Source organism: Lithobates pipiens, unplaced genomic scaffold, assembly GCF_037356315.1.
Source record: "Lithobates pipiens isolate NorthernLeopardFrog02 unplaced genomic scaffold, aLitPip1_a1.2 Scaffold_19, whole genome shotgun sequence".
NCBI lineage: Eukaryota > Metazoa > Chordata > Amphibia > Anura > Ranidae > Lithobates > Lithobates pipiens.
Window position 1 is genome coordinate 209,167,013 of NW_027507764.1, and position 13,817 is coordinate 209,180,829.

Here is a 13,817-nt window from a genome sequence, read left to right on the forward strand (position 1 = left end):
CAGTAGATAAATACAAACTCCCATCCAGGTAAACTTCTCAGTATTAATTAAAAGTTTACTAACCAATTAACTGTGTCTACTTTCCTGACAATAAGAGAGCAGCTAATATGCAACTTAGTGCTCAGCATCTTTAAAACCTGTATGTCCATACCAGGGATGAACAAATTTGAGATTTGACCAAAATTAACCCACTAAATATATCAGTTCAGCACAGATCAGGGGCTGTACAGTGTTCCAAAGAAAACAAAATGTTGAAACAAAACTTAGTGCCGACTTCACATACAGTTTGTATTTCACCAACCTTTTTAGCACTAACAGACTAGACTTGTCTGGTATCCAGGTACGGAGCATTGATTGTGTTCCTTAACCACTTCACCCCCAGAAGGATTTGCCCCCTTAATGACCAGGCTCTTTTTTGCGATACGGCACTGCGTTGCTTTAATTGACCGGTCGTGTGACGTTGTACCGAAACAAAATTTATGTCCTTTTTTTTCCCCCTAAATAGAGCTTGCTTTTGGTGGTATTTGATCACCTCTGTGGTTTTCATTTTTTGCGCTATAAACAATAAAAGACCGACAATATTGAAAAAAAAATATTTTTTACTTTTTGCTATAATAAATATCCCCAAAATTAAAAAAAAATCTTCATCAGTTTAGGCCAATATGTATTCTTCCAAATATTTTTGGTAAAAAAAAAAAAAATCGCAATAAGCATACATTGATCGGTTTGCACAAAAGTTATAGCATCTACAAAAGAGGTAATAGATTTATGTCATTTTTATTATTATTATTTTTTTTACTAGTAATGGCGGTGGACTGTGACATTGCGACGGACAGATCGGAACACTTTTGAATTTTTTTTAGGACCAGTGACATTTATACAGCGATCAGAGCTAAAAATAGCCACTGATTCCCCATTCTGCCTCTCCTCACTGCGATCATGGGTCACCGGCGGACATTGAGCCCGCGGGACCCTCGGTCATGCTCCCGTGGTGCGCGCCTGCTAGCCTCCCTGCACAGACCAACATACACCTATAGTGGTTTGCGCAGGAGAGCTGACCTTGTGATGTGACCAAGGCAAGGCAGAGCTCCTCTGGACTGGAGGGCTTAAGTAGACAGGACTGACGAGCAGGATCATCAACAGCTGAGTAACTGTGTGAGATGGGAGCTGGCAATTAACCGACAGCTGAGCAGCCAGCTCAGAGAAGGAAGGGCTGAACCCAGCCCCGACATCTAGCTTATATGAAAATAACAGCTGCTGATACTGATAAAGAAGTCCTTGTTTGGGCATTTTGTGTTACAGGTAAAAACTCTTCCCACCCACCCCTCATTTCTCAAAGCACTTTGCACTTTGCTACCTACATGACATTCAGTAGGGACTTACACCCACAAGACCTACACTAATCTCTCCCTATGCTGTTTGTCAGCAACACTATTCCCTAAGCACTCTAGCAATATGGCTACTGTGACCTCACCATTTTATAGTGAGTGGGATGGCATATCCAAAAGCCCCTTACTGACCCTTTTAAGCCAGCTGACATAAGTTCAAAGCCCAGTCAGTGCCTTTTGGTTACAGAAAAATCAGTATGGCAAATTCTTACATTATTTTGCCAAGACCGTGAACCCTTTTGGTTTTGACTCATGCCCATGGTAGCACTAAACCCGAACCTCTTCTCTACCTGTGTGTATATATAACACGGTTTTCCATTGATGGCTTGGTCCATTATAAAAGGCCTAAAGCACTGAGACCTGAGACATGAGGATTCTGGACAGTCCTAATGCCATACTTTGTAAATATTGAGAAGAAAAATGCTAATTTTATTCAGTAACTAAGCTTTGGATGACTGCAGACTGAAATGGTTTAGATGTTTTGTAACAGTTGATGGTTATATATATTATATCAATTTCTAACAAAATGGAAGTTGCACTTTGAACTAATCAAAAGATGATCATAAGTAAAAAAACATTTTTTTTCAAACAAGTATAATTATTTAATAACTTCTATGCAAATAAACATTTATCATTAAATTACTTATTTTAAAGTTTGAATAGTTTATAGCCTAATGTGCATTTACTTTTGTTTCTAGTATTGTACTGCCCCTTGGCTATATATGGTATAACAATGCTCTGTAGGATTTACAGGCCATTGTTCCTAGACAGTAGGAAGTTGTTTATTGCAACTCTAGTTGCCTGGAATTTCACACATAAAAATAACAATGTTTAGCGACTATTTTCTTTTCCTTAGTCAGTGTTTATCTTCTATATCTTATCTCTGTTTATACTTCCGAAAACTGAACAATACCATTAACATTGCATACAGTATTGTGACAAACCATAGCTCTTGACTTATGTATTACTGTTAAAACCATTACTTTTTTTGCAATATACTGTATAGCTATTGGTTTATTTCATGGTGTAATGGTAGGAGAAATGGTCACAATATGCAGTATTGGCAAGGAGGATGATCACAGGACCATGGATTAAGGTGCATATTACTGTGTTTTAGAACCCTTTTCAGGAGCAAAATAGAAATTGTAAACTGTGCAGGTGGGGGGCAGTTTTATTTTTTTAGTTCGGCTGAAGTTGGGCTGTAAAGTCTGCCTTTTTTTTTTAATTTCTGTTATGCTTTTGTTTCTGTCTGTGACCCCATAGGGGATATTTTTTCTTACTTCCTGTTCCTGTGACATCTATATAAGAAATTAGGAATTTGGCTTTTATTGAGACAGGGTGGCACAGTCAGTGATAACTACATTGTCATAAGTTCTAACCCTTTCTTTCTCTAATAAAAATCATTTTTTGTCTGTTTTTTGTCTGAGACTTTCTACCTTCTTTCCCTTCCTGTCCAGGCAAAAAATCTACCCAATAGGAGCACAGATGGCAATAAATACTTATAGGAGGCTCTAATTCTTCCCTACTCTATCCAAAACAAAATAAAATGTTTTGGCTAAGGTGGACCCTTTACGAGTGACGACCACTCAACATATACAGTGCCTTGAAAAAGTATTCATATGCCTTGAAATTTTCCACATTTTGTCATGTTACAACCATGTAATAATGTAAATGTATTTTATTGGGATTTTATGTGATAGATCAACACAAAGTGGCACATAATTGTGAAGTGGAAGGAAAATGATAAATGTTTTTCAAAAAGTAAATATGTGAAAAATGTGGTCTGCATTTGTATTCAGCCCCCCTGAGTCAATACTTTGTAGAACCACCTTTTACTGCAATTACAGCTGCAAGTCTTTTTTGGTTATGTCTCTAACAGCTTTGCACATCTAGAGAGTGACATTTTTGGCCATTCTTCTTTGCAAAATAGCTCAAGCTCTGCCAGATTGGATGGAGAGCATCTGTGAACAGCAATTTTCAAGTTTTGACACAGGTCTGGACTTTGACTGGGCCATTCTAACAAATGAATATGCTTGGATCTAAACCATTCCAATATAGCTCAGGCTGTATGTTTAGGGTCGCTGTCCTGCTGCAAAGTGAAGCTCTGCCCCAATCTCAAGTCTTTAGTAGACTCTAACAGGTTTTCTTCTAAGATTTCCATGTATTTGGCTCCATCCATTTTCCCATCAACTCTACCCAGCTTCCCTGTCCCTGCTAAAGAAAAGCAACTCCACGGCAGATGCTGCCACCACATGTTTCACGGTGGGGATGGTGTGTTCAGTGTGATGTGCAGTTTTGCTTTTTTTTTTCCTTCTTCCAAATGTCTGCTGTGTTCCCCACATGACTTCTTGTAAACTGCAAACGGGATTTCTTATGACTTTCTTTCAACAATCCTCCATAAAGGGCAGATTTGTGGAGTGCACAACTAATAGTTGTTCTGTGGACAGATTCTCCCACCTGATCTGTGGATCTCTGCAGCTCCTCCAGAGTTACCATGGGCCTCTTGGCTGCTTCTATGATTAATGCTCTCCTTTCCCAGCCTGTCAGTTTAGGTGGATGGCCATGTCTTGGTAGGTTTGCAGTTTTACCATACTCTTTCCATTTTCAGATGATGGATTGAACAGTGCTGCTAGATGTTAAGAGTTTGGGATTTTTTTTGATAACCTAACCCTGCTTTAAGCTTATCCACAACTTTATCCCTGACCTGTCTGGTGTGTCCCTTGGCATTCATGGTGCTCTTTGTTCACTAAGATTCTCTAACAAACCTCTGAGGGCTTCACAGAACAGATGTATTTATGCTGAGATTAAGTTACACACAGGTGGACTCTATTTACTAATTAGGTGACTTCTGAAGGCAATTAGTTCCACTAGATTTTAGTTAGGGGTATCAGAGTAAAGGGGGCTGAATACAAATGCAAATGCAAATTTGAAAACCATTTATCATTTTCCTTACACTTCACAATTATGTACCACTTTGTGTTAGTCTATCACATAAAGGTGTCCGTTTATGTAACAGTGATTAATCATCACTGCAGAGATCGCCGGAATTCTCTGTGAACATGGTTCACATGAGTGTGCCGGTATATTACCCTGTGTAGATCGCTTCTGTTCATGTGAAGAGAAGAGATCTACAAACGTTCAGAACGCTCTCGCTGTGAATGCGAGGCTGAAGTCTCGGGAGAAATCCCGAGACTACGGTTAAAGAAGAACAAAGTGAAAGTAAAGCATCAATCACAACACTCATTCATAAAATAAAAAAAATAAACTTTAAAGTCCAGCACACACAAATATACACCCCCCTTTATTATAAAACGTAACTAATATTAACATTTTACATAATAATTACACATGTGCTTTTATTCCCATGAACAGTGTATATATCAAATGGTTGATCCTGTATCTGTCAAGCATCTGTACACTGTTAATGACATTTTAAATTCAATTGTAAGATAAATTAATAATAAAAATAAAAATATGTAAATACAAATAATGGCTAAAAAATTAAAGAATAAATTAAAAAAGTGAAATGAGATTCCCCTCTATAATATAATTGACCTGTCCACGGGTTCAAACCATCTGTTTGGGTGCCAAATATATATATAAAAAAATAAATAATATATATAAAATATAAAAGATGATCCAAAAAATTTTTTGATTTTAAATTTATATATATATATAAACCTAAATTAGAACATATTGATTCAATAAATATATATCTACTGTCAATCAAAATCACCCAATAATAGAAACATGGTACACTCTAGTAAAAGCTAAGTGAAAAATAATATTTTAATCATTTGAGGGGTTAGTGATTGGAGAGTAAAGAAGTTAAGAAGTATGGAGTCTTTGAAAAAAAAAAGAACAGCAAAGTTCAGCCATGGGCAGAATTGCATTTTGGTGTCCAGGGTGGTGAGCAACTGGGACCAACTATATGGTTCCCAGTCTGGAAAACTATCCTATTCCAGGAAAGGAGACATATGGCAATCTATTGTCCAAGAGGTCAATGCCGCAGGGGAAATTGCCCGCAACGTCGATACATGCAGGCGGCGAATTAATGATATCAGACAGCAGGTCAAAAAAAAACTTGCCTATATTGCAAGGCACCAACGTGGCACTGGTGGAGGACCTCCAGCGAATATTACCTTCTCCTGTTATGAAGAGGAATTAAAGGGGTGCCTCGGGCCTGACGTTGTCAGCGGAGTGCCAGGAGAGCATGATTCTGATGTTCATAGTAAGTAATTTTTTTTAAAAATTAAATTCCAGATATTTTTTTTTCTTTGTTTTTTAATTAATTGAAACTTTTTATTCACAGTGTTAGGAGAACCATCTGCTACCACCGATGAAAATGTGGCTGAAGATTTGAATCAGGGCAATGAGACCTTGCTCCTCTTTGATGACGATGGTAAGTAGTTTTTTTCATTAATTTTTTTAACCGCTTGTCTCCCACCCACAGATCATTTACTGTGGGCCGGCGACATGAGCAGGCTGAATCACGTATAGGCACGTCATCCAGCCTGCTCCTGTTTAATAGCACATTGTGCACCCATTATGGTGTGCAGCACGCCCCTCCCATGACCACTGTGTCCACTGGACACAGCAGATTTTGGGTGCCAGTACAGGACCGCTTTGAGCAGTAGCAGTAATCACCCTATGCTGGTTTTGTTCAGCAAATACCCAGCTATAAATTGAAAGTGAACCCGGGACCACAACTGCTCACTTTGCCCCCTTTCACATCAGGCCGATTTGACATGCGATTTTTTGACATGTAAAATCGCATGACAAATTACAGCCTATTGCTGGCAGTGACACTGTCCTAATTGTTGCGATGCTGACTTTGTAGCACCGCACCGATTCCCAAAAGATTTCGTTGGCGATTTGAATAGACATCAGTGCAGCAACCCGCACAGATCTCTCTCAAATTGCCCTCAAAGTCGGACTGCAATGCGGGTTTTAAATCGTGTAAGTTCAGCTGAACCATCATGATTTCAAACCTCGTATGGATAGTGGTGGGAGACCAAGGCCCAACATGCCTCAATTTTTCCTGTTTCATGAAGATACAGAATCTTGTCACTTATGGTTTCCCATCCTCCTTTTCCTGCATGGTTCAGACAGGGAAACCTCAAACCAAGCAATATGTGCTTGGTCAGATGCTGTAAAGGGCAGGTATCTTATTCCCCCACTGCTGGGCCAATTAGAAAGCACACTGCGTTTTGTGCATGCGCAGTAGTTAACCAGCTGTGAAGCCAAAAGGCCGGGTTTCCTTACAAGGAATGGTGGCAGCAGCACCCAGGAGTTGATCCTAAGATCGGCTTTGGGTGCCGACATTGTTGGCTCCATGGACAGGTAAGTGCCCTAATAGTATAGGTCAACAGCTACAGTATTTGTACCTGAACAACATAGGAAAAGTCAAAGATAACCGGGCGCAGTGTCGCCTCCTCCCACCTAATTGCCGTACTACCATGTTGCAATTGCGTGCATTACACAGCACTTATGGGTTTAAATCTGGCGGAGAGGAGGCAACATATCACCTCTTCATTGCCTGTCAAACACACTTTGATTGCTTTTCAGAGGAGTAGCAGTGCCTGCTGCACTTGTGAATGGGCCCTTAGTTGCATTCGGCAGTGGCACCCTTAAGGGTTGTTTACACAATGTTTGTGGGTGGTAAAACCCTGCAGTTGAGTCATTGTTTTATCACCCCCAATCTCTACCCCCTTTAGCTGCTGAGGCAGCATGAAAAGGTGTACAAATAGTGCAGCTCCTGTAACTTTGGTTGGTTGCTACTGCCTGCCCATCGCAACCCATTCCAGTAAATGGGGCCACTCTGCAAGCACCTCGCAACTGCATGCTTCTGCAGGGTGCAAGGGGTTAAAGCATGTGCTGACAAAGCAACACCATGCTGCCTTCTTTAACACCTTGTTTGTTGTACTGCAAAAGGTTGAAGGGCACTTGCAGAGTGGCCTCATTCACTTGAATGGGTCATGCTTGGCAGGTGCTACACCCACCAACTATGGCAGCCTGTACTATTATGCCCAGTGTATTGCTTTACACTGAACTAAAGATCACCTATTTCCTTCTGCTGTCACCACTCTGGAGACTGCTAGCTGGGATAAGAGGTGGAGTGCAGTTGGTATCACTTTTCAGTAGGGGTGCAACGGATCGTCACGATCCTTGATCCAAATGGATCAGGAAAGGAAACGGCTACAGCTTGATTTACAGCAGCAGGATTCAATGGTTCCCACTGCTGTCTCTCAGCCTGCTGAACCTGCTTCCTGCTGAAGGCTGGCTGAGAGGGCTGTTATCTTTAGCCTGGTACAGTTTTCCACATTCAACCCAGTGGATTGAGCCCAAAAAGCTGTCAGTTCTCTACGGGAGCCACTGTGCTAAGGAACAAAACGTTATGACACCGATCTCATCTGCTGAGCTGTTCCGTAATGTGGCTCCCTTGGGGGGGGGATAGTGTTACATGGCATTAATCGATATTGTCTATGTATATATGTATGTATTATCTATGTACTATGTATATATATAATGTATCTTTGTCCCACAGATGGCCCCATACATAGGGGGTTATTGTCCACATCTTTTAGAGGTGCCTTATTATAAATATTATAATAAAGTGATTTATATTCTGATTATTGTGAACCTAATTACATTTTATCTGATTGTTGTGTTTTACAGATAACACGCAAATCACTTTTCAAACGGAAAATGAGGAGAATTGTGGTAGCATCAATGGTAAGTAAAAAATGCCGTCATGAAGATGAATGCTAATCTATGTCAAAAATAGCATAGCTGTGCTACAATATGAAGATGTTTAAGTGGTTTTAAAGCATAGACAATTTTTACTTTAAAGTGCAGTTCCACTCAAAAGTGGAAATTCCGTCTATCTGTCTACCCCCCTGGTGCCACATTTGACACCTTTCAGGGGGAGGTGGAGCAGGTACGTGTTTTTGACAGGTACCGTTTCCCACTTTTGGGAGACAGGGCCGCCCCTCTCCTCCTGCCTTCACCACCGGAACAATCTGAAAGCACAGTGCTCATGAGCAATAGGGGACCGGATGTGAAGCCTAAAGGCTTCGCTGCCAGGTTCCCTTAACAGGAATGGTGACAGCTGCACCTGAGAGATGATCCGAAGATTGGCTGCAGTGCCGACAGCGCGGGCTCCCTGTACAGGTAAGTATCCATATATTAAAAGTCAAAAGCTGCAGTATTTGTTGCCGCTGACTTTTTCATTTTTCATGGGGAGGCTGGACCTCCTCTTGAGTACATTCCTTGCATTCAGGTAAAACATGTTTAGACATCATCATCCCAACTCACCTGTCCCCTTTTACTTACCTGAGCCATCATTCAATACTGCGCTGTGCACGTCTGCAGGTCTTGTCTCCCCTCACCTCTGGGACACGATGGCTATGCTGGGGCACTGGGAGCCAATGAAGTTGGGGGCAAAATCTACTGTCTGTGTAATAGATGTAGCAGCAGGGCTTGGGAGCAAGCACTCAGAAGTGAACTCATGGGAAGCGGCTTTCTGTGGGGGCACAGACAGGAGGGGCCAGGAGCACCAGTGGGGGGTGTGTTGAATAAGAATAGGAAGTTCACGTCCGCTCTGTGCAGTTCCATTGTACAGTGCAGGGAAGTAGAGAGATTCTTGTTATTTAAAAAAAAAATGTCACCTTTATAATCTATTTTAGTTGATTGTATTTTCTTCTCTTTTTTTGTTCCTGTTGAAATTCAACATTCAGATGAAACTCAAGCTGGGCCGTCCAATATGGGTAACTATATCTTAGATTAATTACAAGCATTACAACTGTATAATTTTCTGATGATTATTTAAAAAAAAAAATTTTTTTTTCCAGAACCACCTGTTGTTTGTGACGAACAGCAGGGAGTTATAATGGAAGAGGAATTACCAACTAGTAAATCTAAAAACCCTTATAATACCGATATTAAATCAAATTATTTATTGTTGAATAATACGTATCATAATTTTATTTTTATTGTGTTTCAGATAATGAGGAGGGTAGGCACCAGGCATCAATTCCAGCACCAGGTCCCATACGGGTCCCAAGAGGGAGAAGGAGAAGGGAGCTCTTGGCCCAAAGACAAGAAGAAGCCAATAGTGCATCGATGCTGTTGGCTAATACCCTTAACTCCATGAGTGGAAATTTAAGAGAGAGACAGCAGCAGCATGATCAGGTCCTGGAAGAACAGCGAAGTTTTCACAATTCTCTGATAACAGAACTAAGAAGACACAATGAATCTCAGGAAGCCATTTTAAAAGAAATGGTAGAGGAACAAAAAAAAATGTCATCTGCCCTTTTCTATCTTGTGGGGTCAATTTCTCAGCAGCTGCCCACTACTGACCAATCACAAAATACCTAAATCATATTTCAAGTTTGTTTGTTTTTTGTCTGTTTCTGAAATTTGCACTATTAAGTTAAAAAGTTTGCATTTTTGTTTAAAAAATTGTTTTATTTTATTTACTATTAAAATTATTTGAAGGTAATAATTTTTGTCTTTTTTTTTTTAAATCATCAAAATAACATTTATTTGAATTTTATAGACATCACAAATTGTTTTTAGTTTAAAGACAGCAGCATACATTTTGTGTAATTCTGCGGGGATGCCATCGGGCCCAGGGGTCTTGCCAGGCTGAAGAGTCTTTAACAACAGTAATATTTCCTCCGCCGGGGTTCAAAAACAGTACAACGTGTACGTAAAAGCAACTCCGGGATTTTGCGAAAATCGATGCGACTGCTCCGAAGCTTAGTGAGGGGAGCAATGGGCATCAGCCAGGAAAGCCCTGTAGGTGCAGGCAGTAAAGGGTCCTCCTTCTTGCTGTGCCTGATGTGCCTGGGTTCTGAGGTTGCCATCTTCCTCAACTGCTCTGCATCTGTAAATTAAACATCATATTAACATTAATGGAAAATATTTTATTATAAAAATGACATATGTACTCTTCTGCCTATTGAAACCTCATTTAGATATATCATCTGTTCCCCACAAGCTCCATGGTCAAGAAACTAATATTGATATCACAATTCATTGCTTATTAATTGTCAACTGAAGAGGCTAATCCAGCCGGTGATCTTGCCTCTGGATGGACGCAAAATATATATTTTTGGGATCCATATAGAGGCTATAGAGCAGGGGTGTCCAAAATAGTTTTAAAATAGGTCCAGATATAATAAAGTGAACATGTGCGAGGGCCAACCATTTTGCCTGAAATTCTTTGAACCATTTCGTAAGTGTGTTCGTACAAGCACTAATACACTGCCCAACAAGAATTCTGTTTCTTTTATGGCTGTGTGTGGTGAAGAGATGAACTTGGGCGTGCTTTTTTGATATATATCTTTTAAGGCTTCCACCGAATCCACAAGCAACACTCAGGACGAAGGATGAGCTTGGGCATGTTATCTGGATATACTGAAGCGTATTAAAACATGTACCTTCACTTTAAGAGGGAAGTTTGAGAAATGATAACTTAATTTTTAAAGAAAGAAGTGTTTGGCAAAATAAGGGTTAGTGCCTATCAATGCAGTCTAATCAGTGCTCATCTGCAGCCTCACCATTGACATAAATGCAGCCTCAACATTCCCATGAATGTAGGCTTACCATTGGCATCAGTGCAGCCTGATCAATTCCCATCTGTGGCCTCAGAGGGGACAGGGAGGTGGCGGGACAAGCACTGACAAATTACATACAAGAGAATCCCCTGGTTACTAGGAGTCCTCTCTAATACAAAGTCCCGCCTTCTATTATAGACAGGACAGTCAATTATGGCAGCCCAGGAGACAAGACTTCCTAATACAGACGGTTCATTATCCTGTAGGTAATCTGGGGGCACTCGTCCTACCCTCTCCCTGCCCCCTCCAAGGCAGTGAGGATAAATATGGGGGAGGATATGGGGGAGGATATGGGGGCCTAAAAAGATATATATATCAAAATTACAAGGGGGCCTATGAAAACAAAAGTTTACAATTAAAAAAAAGGATAATCAGAATCACATTGGTGGATGCATCATTGGTCCAATGAGGCATCTGTCCCCTGACACTTAAAAGAATGAGAACTGAGTGAGCAAAGACTGTTGATCTTACAGTTCTCACTCTTGTGTGTGCAGAGAGTGGTGACTGTCAGTTATCAGCTCTTTGCTCTGCCCCTCGAGCTCTCACTTGAGCACCAAGCAGTGGATTGGTCATGAGAAGCTGGTTCAGTCTCTTACTGAGAATAAGCCAGCTGTTGCTACTGAATCTTGGTGGATTCCGACAAAGAAGTTGGGATAACGCCAAAGTATGGAATGGCACAGTGACTATGGCATGTTGTCAAGTGAATGCGGGTCATAGGAGTGCAGACTAAAGTTCACTACTAAAATGTAATACTAACCTGCTATGTGTGATTTTGCACATATCAGCCATGATACTCCTCTTGTGGGGTACCCCACTTGCACTTCTGGGCCCCCCCCCACTAAGTGCACCTATAGCTAATCAATTGCTATGGGGTCACCCATGTGTGCTTGCTCCCAAGCCACCTCTGTGTGTCCATAGACACACAGAGAACGGCTAAGCCCTGCCTCTTCTACATCCTCAAGTAAAAAATGAAAAAGAAATCATTGTAAATATTAGACTTACATATAAAATGGCAGGTGTCCACTTGAACAGGATAGGATCACAAACATTAAACTAATTAGTCGTCCTTCTTTGTAGATCCTAGAAGACATAACATCAAATTATGCTTAAAAAAACAGAGCACATTACAACATATACATTTAGATGTAAAATATTACATAATTACCATGAAATGGTTCTGAATAAGTCTCTGACGGACACGATTCCCTAGGTCTGAGGAATCTTCAGAGGCAGCCGGGAGTGCCGGTATTTCTGGTGGCAGATCATCATTGATGTGCAAGTCTACATTGTTTGCAAGAGCAAGATTGTGTAGAATTGCACATACAATAATGATATCTGACACCAGTTCCGGAGAGTGCTGTAAAAAACCCCCAGTTTTCGATAGGCATCGGAATGTGGATTTCCACATTCCAAATGTCCTCTCGATAACTGCACGGGTACGGATATGTGCACTATTATATCTAACCTCGGCCACAGTCTGGGGATTCGACAGAGGCGTCAGCAACCAAGATCGACATCCATATCCTGCGTCTCCTATAATAACAAACGAAAATATCATAAGTAATATTTAACAATTACGGTAATTAATTTAAAAAATAAAGAAAATTAAATTTGCTTACCCACCAGCCAGCCCTCTGGCATTTGTCTTCTTTCGAATCGTTCAAAGAGAGCTGACTGCCGCAGGATATGGCTGTCATGGCAACTTCCGGGAAACCCAGATCTGATACTCATAATGCGCTGGTGGGAGTCTACCACCACTTGCACATTTAACGAGTGGTAGCTTTTCCTGTTGCGGAATTGCTCCTCCCTATTATGTGGTGGTATCAGCGGAATATGAGTACAGTCTATGGCTCCCAGGCAATTTGGCATCCCTCCTTGTCGGAAAAATCCAACCTTCACCTCTTGCCACTCTTCATTGGTTCTAGGGAAATGGATGTACCTATCCATATGTCTCTTGATGGCTTTCAGAACCGGTTTCAGGAATCTAGAAAGACTGGGACGACTAATTCCAATGATCCGAGCACATGACGGCTGAAAGTTACCCGTAGCTAGATAATTTAGGACAGCCAATAGCCTGACAATGGCAGGGATTGCATGGGTTCTCCTCGTCAGGGGTTCAATTTCATCTGATATGAGGTGGTAAACCTCCATGACCCCCTGACGGTTCAGCCGAAACATGTCCTCGACATCATTGTCAGACAGCTCATGCAAGACTGCACGTCTCTGGAACACACGAGGCTGTCTGAGCCTAACATTTCTGATCCTATCCTGTGCGATGTGAACAGCTGCTGCTGCGACAGCTGTTATGCTTAATAGTAGGATGGTCTCCTCAATATCCATTACTGCTGTCTGAAATAAACAATAATAATAATATATATAAGATTTCAAAATGTAGGATGTTTTTGCTAAATATAATGCATATAGTATATATATATATTTTTATGTTTGTGCATATATTTTTATACTTATATGGCAGTACATCTTGTACTGTTAAATCAATCTAATAAAATAAACATAAAATAAAAAAAGGAAAGGTGCATTAGTTTAAACAAAAAAGAAAATAAATTACTACTTTAGTGATGAAGCATCGATCTGGTGTTGCATGTATCCCTCAATGGCTCTAATGCATAGAAGTGAGTGATCATGTGAAAGTTGATCGCTCAGTTCAGCTGTTACTGCCAATCACTTCACTCTGCTCTGTCCCCTTTAACGCTCACTGGAGCAACGGGATATAGATTGGGAGTGAGCTGCCCACTCTGGCTCTTAGCAGTGCTATGAAAGACTGAGCCAGATGCCGGTGTGGGTG

The 13,817-nt window shown here is 40.8% G+C and overlaps 1 long non-coding RNA gene across 1 annotated transcript; it reads left to right on the forward strand.

Annotated features, from left to right (window-relative positions):
• The first annotated feature begins 5,686 nt into the window (after positions 1 to 5,686).
• LOC143996557 (uncharacterized) lies at positions 5,687 to 9,890 on the forward strand. The gene is made up of 4 exons (XR_013277569.1): positions 5,687 to 5,790; positions 8,067 to 8,123; positions 9,128 to 9,157; positions 9,394 to 9,890. It is a non-coding gene; the product is annotated as an uncharacterized LOC143996557 (long non-coding RNA).
• Positions 9,891 to 13,817: the final 3,927 nt, after the last annotated feature.